Source organism: Taudactylus pleione, unplaced genomic scaffold (assembly GCF_031769625.1).
Source record: "Taudactylus pleione unplaced genomic scaffold, aTauple2 ptg000497l, whole genome shotgun sequence".
Taxonomy (NCBI): Eukaryota; Metazoa; Chordata; class Amphibia; order Anura; family Myobatrachidae; genus Taudactylus; species Taudactylus pleione.
In genome coordinates this window covers 1,138,019-1,151,630 of record NW_028284899.1, presented here as the reverse complement: position 1 = coordinate 1,151,630, position 13,612 = coordinate 1,138,019, and the positions used below count along the sequence as shown (strand labels likewise).

The window sequence follows — 13,612 nt, the reverse complement described above, 5'->3', positions numbered from 1 at the left end:
CTACTGGCACAAACACTAAAGTCCCAAAGCTGCTATTGTAAAGGCAATAACATTTCCGAATTATTTATATTTGCTCCACAAACTCTTTAGCACAATCTTCCTTGAACTAAAAATACATCCATAGAGAAAATGTATGTACTTCTTATCTTGGGAAATCTATACTACAGTGCAAATAGTACAATTTCACTTGAAAATCATAGCCAAATTGCACATTTTTGACTAAAGATTATCAACTGATTGTTAGTCATTTGTTATGTGAATTAAAAGTTTCTGAAGAGCGCTAGTAGTGTAGGGGTATCATGCAAGATTCCCATTCTTGTGACCCGGGTTAGAGTCCCGGCTAGTGCATGAAAATGTGTTTTTTGAATCCTATGACATTTTTCAAAATAATATATATTTAATCTCACTAAAAACATTACAATATTGCATTTCTCAAAGATGAGCCTCCAAGATGTCTCTATTCACCAAATTCTTAAAAAGCATAATAGTAACATTTCCTCTCCACAGGTAAAAAAAATGTGCTACTGACACAAACACTAAAGACCCAATGCTGCTATTGTAAAGGCAATTACATTTCCGAATTATTTATATTTGTTCCACAAACTCTTTAGCACAATCTTCCTTGAACTAAAAATACATCCATGGAGCAAAGATATGTATTTCTTATCTTGGGAAATCTATACAACAGTGCAAATAGTACAATTTCACTTGAAAATCATAGCCAAATTGAACATTTTTGACTAAAGATCATCAATTGATTGTTAGTCATTTGTTGTGTGAATTATAGGTAGCTAAAAAGCGCTAGTAGTGTAGGGGTATCATGCAAGATTCCCATTCTTGCGACCCGGCTTCGAGTCCCGGTTAGCGCATGAAAATGTGTTTTTTGAATCCTATGACATTTTTCAAATTAATATATATTGAATCTCACTAAAAACATTACAATATTGCATTTATCAAAGATGAGTCTCCAAGATGTCTCTATTCACCAAATTCTTAAAAAGCATTATAGTAACATTTCCTCTCCACAGGTAAAAAAAAAGTGCTACGGACACAAACATTAAAGACCCAAAGCTGCTATTGTAAAGGCAATTACATTTCCGAATTAACTACATTTGTTCCAAAAACTCTTTAGCACAATCTTCCTTGAACTAAAAATACATCCATGGAGCAAAGATATGTATTTCTTATCTTGGGAAATCTATACAACAGTGCAAATAGTACAATTTCACTTGAAAATCATAGCCAAATTGAACATTTTTGACTAAAGATCATCAATTGATTGTTAGTCATTTGTTGTGTGAATTATAGGTAGCTAAAAAGCGCTATTAAAGTAGGGGTAACATGCAAGATTCCCATTCATGCGACCTGGGTTCGAGTCCCAGCTAGCACATAAAAGTGTGTCTTTTGAATTCTATAAAATCTGTTAAATTAATATATAATTAATCTGTATAAAAAACATAGCTTTATTGCTTTTCTCAGAGATAGTCCTTGAAGATGTCTCAATTCACACAATTCTTAAAAAGCATAGAGGTAACATTTTCTCTCCACAGGTAAAAAAAAATGTACCAGTGATACAAACACTAAAGAGTTAAAGCTTTAATTGTGAAGTCAATTATATTTCTTAAATTTTTAAATCTGTTCCACAATGTCATTATCAAATCTTTCCTTGAAAAAAAATACATCCAAAGAGTAAATATATGTATTTCTTATTGTGGGAAACTTATAAGACAGTGGAGATAGTACAACTTCACTTGAAAAACACAGTCACATTGCACAATTTTCACTAGAGATTAACAATTGATTGCAAGACTTCTTTTATGTGAATGTAGTTCTTTAAGAATGTGCTAGTGTAGGGGTATCATGCAAGATTATCATTCGTGCGACCTTGGTTTGAGACCCGGCTAGTGCATAATGAGTCTTTTGAATCCTATGAAATGTTTCAAATTAATATATATTGAATCTCACTAAAAACACTGCAATATTGCATTTCTCAGAGATTAGCATCCAAGATGTCTCTATTCACCAAATTCTTAAAAAGCATAGAAGTAACTCTTCCTCTCCACAGGTAAAAAAATTGTGCTACTGGCACAAACACTAAAGTCCCAAAGCTGCTATTGTAAAGGCAATAACATTTCCGAATTATTTATATTTGCTCCACAAACTCTTTAGCACAATCTTCCTTGAACTAAAAATACATCCATGGAGAAAATGTATGTACTTCTTATCTTGGGAAATCTATACTACAGTGCAAATAGAACAATTTCACTTGAAAATCATAGCCAAATAGCACATTTTTGACTAAAGATTATCAATTGATTGTTAGTCATTTGTTATGTGAATTAAAAGTTTCTGAAGAGCGCTAGTAGTGTAGGGGTATCATGCAAGATTCCCATTCTTGTGACCCGGGTTAGAGTCCCGGCTAGCGCATGAAAATGTGTTTTTTGAATCCTATGACATTTTTCAAATTAATATATATTGAATCTCACTAAAAACATTACAATATTGCATTTCTCTAAGATGAGCCTCCAAGATGTCTCTATTCACCAAATTCTTAAAAAGCATAATAGTAACATTTAATCACCACAGTTAAAAAAAAATGTGCTACGGACACAAACACTAAAGACCCAATGCTGCTATTGTAAAGGCAATTACATTTCCGAATTATTTATATTTGTTCCACAAACTCTTTAGCACAATCTTCCTTGAACTAAAAATACATCCATGGAGCAAAGATATGTATTTCTTATCTTGGGAAATCTATACAACAGTGCAAATAGTACAATTTCACTTGAAAATCATAGCCAAATTGAACATTTTTGACTAAAGATCATCAATTGATTGGTAGTCATTTGTTGTGTGAATTATAGGTAGCTAAAAAGCGCTATTAAAGTAGGGGTAACATGCAAGATTCCCATTCTTGCGACCTGGGTTCGAGTCCCAGCTAGCACATAAAAGTGTGTCTTTTGAATTCTATAAAATCTGTTAAATTAATATATAATTAATCTGTATAAAAAACATAGCTTTATTGCTTTTCTCAGAGATAGTCCTTGAAGATGTCTCAATTCACAAAATTCTTAAAAAGCATAGAGGTAACATTTTCTCTCCACAGGTAAAAAAAAATGTACCAGTGATACAAACACTAAAGAGTTAAAGCTTTAATTGTGAAGTCAATTATATTTCTTAATTTTTTAAATCTGTTCCACAATGTCATTATCAAATCTTTCCTTGAAAAAAAATACATCCAAAGAGTAAATATATGTATTTCTTATTGTGGGAAACTTATAAGGCAGTGGAGATAGTACAACTTCACTTGAAAAACACAGTCACATTGCACAATTTTCACTAGAGATTAACAATTGATTGCAAGACTTCTTTTATGTGAATGTAGTTCTTTAAGAATGTGCTAGTGTAGGGGTATCATGCGAGATTATCATTCGTGCGACCTTGGTTTGAGACACGGCTAGTGCATAATGAGTCTTTTGAATCCTATGAAATGTTTCAAATTAATATATATTGAATCTCACTAAAAACACTGCAATATTGCATTTCTCAGAGATTAGCATCCAAGATGTCTCTATTCACCAAATTCTTAAAAAGCATAGGAGTAACTCTTCCTCTCCACAGGTAAAAAAAATTGTGCTACTGGCACAAACACTAAAGTCCCAAAGCTGCTATTGTAAAGGCAATAATGTTTCCGAATTATTTATATTTGCTCCACAAACTCTTTAGCACAATCTTCCTTGAACTAAAAATACATCCATGGAGAAAATGTATGTACTTCTTATCTTGGGAAATCTATACTACAGTGCAAATAGAACAATTTCACTTGAAAATCATAGCCAAATTGCACATTTTTGACTAAAGATTATCAATTGATTGTTAGTCATTTGTTATGTGAATTAAAAGTTTCTGAAGAGCGCTAGTAGTGTAGGGGTATCATGCAAGATTCCCATTCTTGTGACCCGGGTTAGAGTCCCGGCTAGCGCATGAAAATGTGTTTTTTGAATCCTATGACATTTTTCAAATTAATATATATTGAATCTCACTAAAAACATTACAATATTGCATTTCTCTAAGATGAGCCTCCAAGATGTCTCTATTCACCAAATTCTTAAAAAGCATAATAGTAACATTTCCTCTCCACAGGTAAAAAAAATGTGCTACGGACACAAACACTAAAGACCCAATGCTGCTATTGTAAAGGCAATTACATTTCCGAATTATTTATATTTGTTCCACAAACTCTTTAGCACAATCTTCCTTGAACTAAAAATACATCCATGGAGCAAAGATATGTATTTCTTATCTTGGGAAATCTATACAACAGTGCAAATAGTACAATTTCACTTGAAAATCATAGCCAAATTGAACATTTTTGACTAAAGATCATCAATTGATTGTTAGTCATTTGTTGTGTGAATTATAGGTAGCTAAAAAGCGCTAGTAGTGTAGGGGTGTCATGCAAGATTCCCATTCTTGCGACCCGGGTTCGAGTCCCGGTTAGCGCATGAAAATGTGTTTTTTGAATCCTATGACATTTTTCAAATTAATATATATTAAATCTCACTAAAAACATTACAATATTGTATTTATCAAAGATGAGTCTCCAAGATGTCTCTATTCACCAAATTCTTAAAAAGCATAATAGTAACATTTCCTCTCCACAGGTAAAAAAAAAGTGCTACGGACACAAACACTAAAGACCCAAAGCTGCTATTGTAAAGGCAATTACATTTCCGAATTAACTACATTTGTTCCACAAACTCTTTAGCACAATCTTCCTTGAACTAAATATACATCCATGGAGCAAAGATATGTATTTCTTGTCTTGGGAAATCTATACAACAGTGCAAATAGTACAATTTCACTTGAAAATCTTAGCCAAATTGAAAATTTTTGACTAAAGATCATCAATTCATTGTTAGTCATTTGTTGTGTGAATTATAGGTAGCTAAAAAGCGCTAGTAAAGTAGGGGTAACATGCAAGATTCCCATTCTTGCGACCTGGGTTCGAGTCCCAGCTAGCACATAAAAGTGTGTCTTTTGAATTCTATAAAATCTGTTAAATTAATATATAATTAATCTGTATAAAAAACATAGCTTTATTGCTTTTCTCAGAGATAGTCCTTGAAGATGTCTCAATTCACAAAATTCTTAAAAAGCATAGAGGTAACATTTTCTCTCCACAGGTAAAAAAAAATGTACCAGTGATACAAACACTAAAGAGTTAAAGCTTTAATTGTGAAGTCAATTATATTTCTTAATTTTTTAAATCTGCTCCACAATGTCATTATCAAATCTTTCCTTGAAAAAAAATACATCCAAAGAGTAAATATATGTATTTCTTATTGTGGGAAACTTATAAGGCAGTGGAGATAGTACAACTTCACTTGAAAAACACAGTCACATTGCACAATTTTCACTAGAGATTAACAATTGATTGCAAGACTTCTTTTATGTGAATGTAGTTCTTTAAGAATGTGCTAGTGTAGGGGTATCATGCAAGATTATCATTCGTGCGACCTTGGTTTGAGACACGGCTAGTGCATAATGTGTCTTTTGAATCCTATGAAATGTTTCAAATTAATATATATTGAATCTCACTAAAAACACTGCAATATTGCATTTCTCAGAGATTAGCATCCAAGATGTCTCTAGTCACCAAATTCTTAAAAAGCATAGAAGTAACACTTGCTCTCCACAGGTAAAAAAATTGTGCTACTGGCACAAACACTAAAGTCCCAAAGCTGCTATTGTAAAGGCAATAACATTTCCGAATTATTTGTATTTTCTCCACTAACTCTTTAGCACAATCCTCCTTGAACTAAAAATACATCCATGGAGAAAATGTATGTACTTCTTATCTTGGGAAATCTATACTACAGTGCAAATAGTACAATTTCACTTGAAAATCATAGCCAAATTGCACATTTTTGACTAAAGATTATCAATTGATTGTTAGTCATTTGTCATTTGAATTAAAAGTTTCTAAAGAGCGCTAGTAGTGTAGGGGTATCAAGCAAGATTCCCATTCTTGTGACCCGGTTAGAGTCCCGGCTAGCGCATGAAAATGTGTTTTTTGAATCCTATGACATTTTTCAAATGAATATATATTGAATCTCACTAAAAACATTACAATATTGCATTTCTCAAAGATGAGCCTCCAAGATGTCTCTATTCACCAAATTCTTAAAAAGCATAATAGTAACATTTCCTCTCCACAGGTAAAAAAAAAGTGCTACGGACACAAACACTAAAGACCCAAAGCTGCTATTGTAAAGGCAATTACATTTCCGAATTAACTACATTTGTTCCAAAAACTCTTTAGCACAATCTTCCTTGAACTAAAAATACATCCATGGAGCAAAGATATGTATTTCTTATCTTGGGAAATCTATACAACAGTGCAAATAGTACAATTTCACTTGAAAATCATAGCCAAATTGAACATTTTTGACTAAAGATCATCAATTGATTGTTAGTCATTTGTTGTGTGAATTGTAGGTAGCTAAAAAGCGCTAATTATTGTAGGGGTATCATGCAAGATTCCCATTTTTGCGACCTGGGTTCGAGTCCCAGCTAGCACATAAAAGTGTGTCTTTTGAATTCTATAAAATCTGTTAAATTAATATATAATTAATCTGTATAAAAAACATAGCTTTATTGCTTTTCTCAGAGATAGTCCTTGAAGATGTCTCAATTCACAAAATTCTTAAAAAGCATAGAGGTAACATTTTCTCTCCACAGGTAAAAAAAATGTACCAGTGATACAAACACTAAAGAGTTAAAGCTTTAATTGTGAAGTCAATTATATTTCTTAATTTTTTACATCTGCTCCACAATGTCATTATCAAATCTTTCCTTGAAAAAAAATACATCCAAAGAGTAAATATATGTATTTCTTATTGTGGGAAACTTATAAGGCAGTGGAGATAGTACAACTTCACTTGAAAAACACAGTCACATTGCACAATTTTCACTAGAGATTAACAATTGATTGCAAGACTTCTTTTATGTGAATGTAGTTCTTTAAGAATGTGCTAGTGTAGGGGTATCATGCAAGATTATCATTCGTGCGACCTTGGTTTGAGACCCGGCTAGTGCATAATGAGTCTTTTGAATCCTATGAAATGTTTCAAATTAATATATATTGAATCTCACTAAAAACACTGCAATATTGCATTTCTCAGAGATTAGCATCCAAGATGTCTCTATTCACCAAATTCTTAAAAAGCATAGAAGTAACTCTTCCTCTCCACAGGTAAAAAAATTGTGCTACTGGCACAAACACTAAAGTCCCAAAGCTGCTATTGTAAAGGCAATAACATTTCCGAATTATTTATATTTGCTCCACAAACTCTTTAGCACAATCTTCCTTGAACTAAAAATACATCCATGGAGAAAATGTATGTACTTCTTATCTTGGGAAATCTATACTACAGTGCAAATAGAACAATTTCACTTGAAAATCATAGCCAAATTGCACATTTTTGACTAAAGATTATCAATTGATTGTTAGTCATTTGTTATGTGAATTAAAAGTTTCTGAAGAGCGCTAGTAGTGTAGGGGTATCATGCAAGATTCCCATTCTTGTGACCCGGGTTAGAGTCCCGGCTAGTGCATGAAAATGTGTTTTTTGAATCCTATGACATTTTTCAAATTAATATATATTGAATCTCACTAAAAACATTACAATATTGCATTTCTCTAAGATGAGCCTCCAAGATGTCTCTATTCACCAAATTCTTAAAAAGCATAATAGTAACATTTAATCACCACAGTTAAAAAAAAATGTGCTACGGACACAAACACTAAAGACCCAATGCTGCTATTGTAAAGGCAATTACATTTCCGAATTATTTATATTTGTTCCACAAACTCTTTAGCACAATCTTCCTTGAACTAAAAATACATCCATGGAGCAAAGATATGTATTTCTTATCTTGGGAAATCTATACAACAGTGCAAATAGTACAATTTCACTTGAAAATCATAGCCAAATTGAACATTTTTGACTAAAGATCATCAATTGATTGGTAGTCATTTGTTGTGTGAATTATAGGTAGCTAAAAAGCGCTAGTAGTGTAGGGGTGTCATGCAAGATTCCCATTCTTGCGACCCGGGTTCGAGTCCCGGTTAGCGCATGAAAATGTGTTTTTTGAATCCTATGACATTTTTCAAATTAATATATATTGAATCTCACTAAAAACATTACAATATTGCATTTATCAAAGATGAGTCTCCAAGATGTCTCTATTCACCAAATTCTTAAAAAGCATAATAGTAACATTTCCTCTCCACAGGTAAAAAAAAAGTGTTACGGACACAAACACTAAAGACCCAAAGCTGCTATTGTAAAGGCAATTACATTTCCGAATTAACTACATTTGTTCCACAAACTCTTTAGCACAATCTTCCTTGAACTAAAAATACATCCATGGAGCAAAGATATGTATTTCTTATCTTGGGAAATCTATACAACAGTGCAAATAGTACAATTTCACTTGAAAATCATAGCCAAATTGAACATTTTTGACTAAAGATCATCAATTGATTGTTAGTCATTTGTTGTGTGAATTATAGGTAGCTAAAAAGCGCTATTAAAGTAGGGGTAACATGCAAGATTCCCATTCTTGCGACCTGGGTTCGAGTCCCAGCTAGCACATAAAAGTGTGTCTTTTGAATTCTATAAAATCTGTTAAATTAATATATAATTAATCTGTATAAAAAACATAGCTTTATTGCTTTTCTCAGAGATAGTCCTTGAAGATGTCTCAATTCACAAAATTCTTAAAAAGCATAGAGGTAACATTTTCTCTCCACAGGTAAAAAAAAATGTACCAGTGATACAAACACTAAAGAGTTAAAGCTTTAATTGTGAAGTCAATTATATTTCTTAATTTTTTAAATCTGTTCCACAATGTCATTATCAAATCTTTCCTTGAAAAAAAATACATCCAAAGAGTAAATATATGTATTTCTTATTGTGGGAAACTTATAAGGCAGTGGAGATAGTACAACTTCACTTGAAAAACACAGTCACATTGCACAATTTTCACTAGAGATTAACAATTGATTGCAAGACTTCTTTTATGTGAATGTAGTTCTTTAAGAATGTGCTAGTGTAGGGGTATCATGCGAGATTATCATTCGTGCGACCTTGGTTTGAGACCCAGCTAGTGCATAATGAGTCTTTTGAATCCTATGAAATGTTTCAAATTAATATATATTGAATCTCACTAAAAACACTGCAATATTGCATTTCTCAGAGATTAGCATCCAAGATGTCTCTATTCACCAAATTCTTAAAAAGCATAGGAGTAACTCTTCCTCTCCACAGGTAAAAAAAATTGTGCTACTGGCACAAACACTAAAGTCCCAAAGTTGCTATTGTAAAGGCAATAACGTTTCCGAATTATTTATATTTGCTCCACAAACTCTTTAGCACAATCTTCCTTGAACTAAAAATACATCCATGGAGAAAATGTATGTACTTCTTATCTTGGGAAATCTATACTACAGTGCAAATAGAACAATTTCACTTGAAAATCATAGCCAAATTGCACATTTTTGACTAAAGATTATCAATTGATTGTTAGTCATTTGTTATGTGAATTAAAAGTTTCTGAAGAGCGCTAGTAGTGTAGGGGTATCATGCAAGATTCCCATTCTTGTGACCCGGGTTAGAGTCCCGGCTAGCGCATGAAAATGTGTTTTTTGAATCCTATGACATTTTTCAAATTAATATATATTGAATCTCACTAAAAACATTACAATATTGCATTTCTCTAAGATGAGCCTCCAAGATGTCTCTATTCACCAAATTCTTAAAAAGCATAATAGTAACATTTCCTCTCCACAGGTAAAAAAAATGTGCTACGGACACAAACACTAAAGACCCAATGCTGCTATTGTAAAGGCAATTACATTTCCGAATTATTTATATTTGTTCCACAAACTCTTTAGCACAATCTTCCTTGAACTAAAAATACATCCATGGAGCAAAGATATGTATTTCTTATCTTGGGAAATCTATACAACAGTGCAAATAGTACAATTTCACTTGAAAATCATAGCCAAATTGAACATTTTTGACTAAAGATCATCAATTGATTGTTAGTCATTTGTAGTGTGAATTATAGGTAGCTAAAAAGCGCTAGTAGTGTAGGGGTGTCATGCAAGATTCCCATTCTTGCGACCCGGGTTCGAGTCCCGGCTAGCGCATAAAAATGTGTTTTTTGAATCCTATGACATTTTTCAAATTAATATATATTGAATCTCACTAAAAACATTACAATATTGCATTTCTCAAAGATGAGCCTCTAAGATGTCTCTATTCTCCAAATTCTTGAAAAGCATAATAGTAACATTTCCTCTCCACAGGTAAAAAAAAAGTGCTACGGACACAAACACTAAAGACCCAAAGCTTCTATTGTAAAGGCAATTACATTTCCGAATTAACTACATTTGTTCCACAAACTCTTTAGCACAATCTTCCTTGAAGTAAAAATACATCCATGGAGCAAAGATATGTATTTCTTATCTTGGGAAATCTATACAACAGTGCAAATAGTACAATTTCACTTGAAAATCATAGCCAAATTGAACATTTTTGACTAAAGATCATCAATTGATTGTTAGTCATTTGTTGTGTGAATTATAGGTAGCTAAAAAGCGCTAGTAGTGTAGGGGTATCATGCAAGATTCCCATTCTTGCGACCTGGGTTCGAGTCCCAGCTAGCACATAAAAGTGTGTCTTTTGAATTCTATAAAATCTGTTAAATTAATATATAATTAATATGTATAAAAAACATAGCTTTATTGCTTTTCTCAGAGATAGTCCTTGAAGATGTCTCAATTCACAAAATTCTTAAAAAGCATAGAGGTAACATTTTCTCTCCACAGGTAAAAAAAATGTACCAGTGATACAAACACTAAAGAGTTAAAGCTTTAATTGTGAAGTCAATTATATTTCTTAATTTTTTACATCTGCTCCACAATGTCATTATCAAATCTTTCCTTGAAAAAAAATACATCCAAAGAGTAAATATATGTATTTCTTATTGTGGGAAACTTATAAGGCAGTGGAGATAGTACAACTTCTCTTGAAAAACACAGTCACATTGCACAATTTTCACTAGAGATTAACAATTGATTGCAAGACATCTTTTATGTGAATGTAGTTCTTTAAGAATGTGCTAGTGTAGGGGTATCATGCAAGATTATCATTCGTGCGACCTTGGTTTGAGACCTGGCTAGTGCATAATGTGTCTTTTGAATCCTATGAAATGTTTCAAATTAATATATATTGAATCTCACTAAAAACACTGCAATATTGCATTTCTCAGAGATTAGCATCCAAGATGTCTCTATTCACCAAATTCTTAAAAAGCATAGAAGTAACACTTCCTCTCCACAGGTAAAAAAATTGTGCTACTGGCACAAACACTAAAGTCCCAAAGCTGCTATTGTAAAGGCAATAACATTTCCGAATTATTTATATTTGCTCCACAAACTCTTTAGCACAATCTTCCTTGAACTAAAAATACATCCATAGAGAAAATGTATGTACTTCTTATCTTGGGAAATCTATACTACAGTGCAAATAGTACAATTTCACTTGAAAATCATAGCCAAATTGCACATTTTTGACTAAAGATTATCAACTGATTGTTAGTCATTTGTTATGTGAATTAAAAGTTTCTGAAGAGCGCTAGTAGTGTAGGGGTATCATGCAAGATTCCCATTCTTGTGACCCGGGTTAGAGTCCCGGCTAGTGCATGAAAATGTGTTTTTTGAATCCTATGACATTTTTCAAAATAATATATATTTAATCTCACTAAAAACATTACAATATTGCATTTCTCAAAGATGAGCCTCCAAGATGTCTCTATTCACCAAATTCTTAAAAAGCATAATAGTAACATTTCCTCTCCACAGGTAAAAAAAATGTGCTACTGACACAAACACTAAAGACCCAATGCTGCTATTGTAAAGGCAATTACATTTCCGAATTATTTATATTTGTTCCACAAACTCTTTAGCACAATCTTCCTTGAACTAAAAATACATCCATGGAGCAAAGATATGTATTTCTTATCTTGGGAAATCTATACAACAGTGCAAATAGTACAATTTCACTTGAAAATCATAGCCAAATTGAACATTTTTGACTAAAGATCATCAATTGATTGTTAGTCATTTGTTGTGTGAATTATAGGTAGCTAAAAAGCGCTAGTAGTGTAGGGGTATCATGCAAGATTCCCATTCTTGCGACCCGGCTTCGAGTCCCGGTTAGCGCATGAAAATGTGTTTTTTGAATCCTATGACATTTTTCAAATTAATATATATTGAATCTCACTAAAAACATTACAATATTGCATTTATCAAAGATGAGTCTCCAAGATGTCTCTATTCACCAAATTCTTAAAAAGCATTATAGTAACATTTCCTCTCCACAGGTAAAAAAAAAGTGCTACGGACACAAACATTAAAGACCCAAAGCTGCTATTGTAAAGGCAATTACATTTCCGAATTAACTACATTTGTTCCAAAAACTCTTTAGCACAATCTTCCTTGAACTAAAAATACATCCATGGAGCAAAGATATGTATTTCTTATCTTGGGAAATCTATACAACAGTGCAAATAGTACAATTTCACTTGAAAATCATAGCCAAATTGAACATTTTTGACTAAAGATCATCAATTGATTGTTAGTCATTTGTTGTGTGAATTATAGGTAGCTAAAAAGCGCTATTAAAGTAGGGGTAACATGCAAGATTCCCATTCATGCGACCTGGGTTCGAGTCCCAGCTAGCACATAAAAGTGTGTCTTTTGAATTCTATAAAATCTGTTAAATTAATATATAATTAATCTGTATAAAAAACATAGCTTTATTGCTTTTCTCAGAGATAGTCCTTGAAGATGTCTCAATTCACAAAATTCTTAAAAAGCATAGAGGTAACATTTTCTCTCCACAGGTAAAAAAAAATGTACCAGTGATACAAACACTAAAGAGTTAAAGCTTTAATTGTGAAGTCAATTATATTTCTTAAATTTTTAAATCTGTTCCACAATGTCATTATCAAATCTTTCCTTGAAAAAAAATACATCCAAAGAGTAAATATATGTATTTCTTATTGTGGGAAACTTATAAGGCAGTGGAGATAGTACAACTTCACTTGAAAAACACAGTCACATTGCACAATTTTCACTAGAGATTAACAATTGATTGCAAGACTTCTTTTATGTGAATGTAGTTCTTTAAGAATGTGCTAGTGTAGGGGTATCATGCAAGATTATCATTCGTGCGACCTTGGTTTGAGACCCGGCTAGTGCATAATGAGTCTTTTGAATCCTATGAAATGTTTCAAATTAATATATATTGAATCTCACTAAAAACACTGCAATATTGCATTTCTCAGAGATTAGCATCCAAGATGTCTCTATTCACCAAATTCTTAAAAAGCATAGAAGTAACTCTTCCTCTCCACAGGTAAAAAAATTGTGCTACTGGCACAAACACTAAAGTCCCAAAGCTGCTATTGTAAAGGCAATAACATTTCCGAATTATTTATATTTGCTCCACAAACTCTTTAGCACAATCTT

At 32.4% G+C, this 13,612-nt stretch overlaps 8 non-coding genes across 8 annotated transcripts; all 8 read left to right on the top strand.

Moving 5' to 3' along the window:
- Window positions 1-277: 277 nt before the first annotated feature.
- On the top strand, window positions 278-348 carry TRNAG-CCC (transfer RNA glycine (anticodon CCC)). The gene has a single exon. It is a non-coding gene; the product is annotated as a tRNA-Gly (tRNA).
- A 2,008-nt stretch (window positions 349-2,356) lies between these two features.
- Window positions 2,357-2,427, top strand: TRNAG-CCC (transfer RNA glycine (anticodon CCC)). The gene has a single exon. It is a non-coding gene; the product is annotated as a tRNA-Gly (tRNA).
- Window positions 2,428-3,916: 1,489 nt separating this feature from the next.
- On the top strand, window positions 3,917-3,987 carry TRNAG-CCC (transfer RNA glycine (anticodon CCC)). The gene has a single exon. It is a non-coding gene; the product is annotated as a tRNA-Gly (tRNA).
- A 3,565-nt stretch (window positions 3,988-7,552) lies between these two features.
- Window positions 7,553-7,623, top strand: TRNAG-CCC (transfer RNA glycine (anticodon CCC)). Its single transcript has one exon. It is a non-coding gene; the product is annotated as a tRNA-Gly (tRNA).
- A 2,010-nt stretch (window positions 7,624-9,633) lies between these two features.
- On the top strand, window positions 9,634-9,704 carry TRNAG-CCC (transfer RNA glycine (anticodon CCC)). Its single transcript has one exon. It is a non-coding gene; the product is annotated as a tRNA-Gly (tRNA).
- Window positions 9,705-10,154: 450 nt separating this feature from the next.
- TRNAG-CCC (transfer RNA glycine (anticodon CCC)) lies at window positions 10,155-10,225 on the top strand. Its single transcript has one exon. It is a non-coding gene; the product is annotated as a tRNA-Gly (tRNA).
- Window positions 10,226-10,675: 450 nt separating this feature from the next.
- Window positions 10,676-10,746, top strand: TRNAG-CCC (transfer RNA glycine (anticodon CCC)). The gene has a single exon. It is a non-coding gene; the product is annotated as a tRNA-Gly (tRNA).
- Window positions 10,747-11,711: 965 nt separating this feature from the next.
- Window positions 11,712-11,782, top strand: TRNAG-CCC (transfer RNA glycine (anticodon CCC)). The gene has a single exon. It is a non-coding gene; the product is annotated as a tRNA-Gly (tRNA).
- The last annotated feature ends 1,830 nt before the right edge of the window (window positions 11,783-13,612 follow it).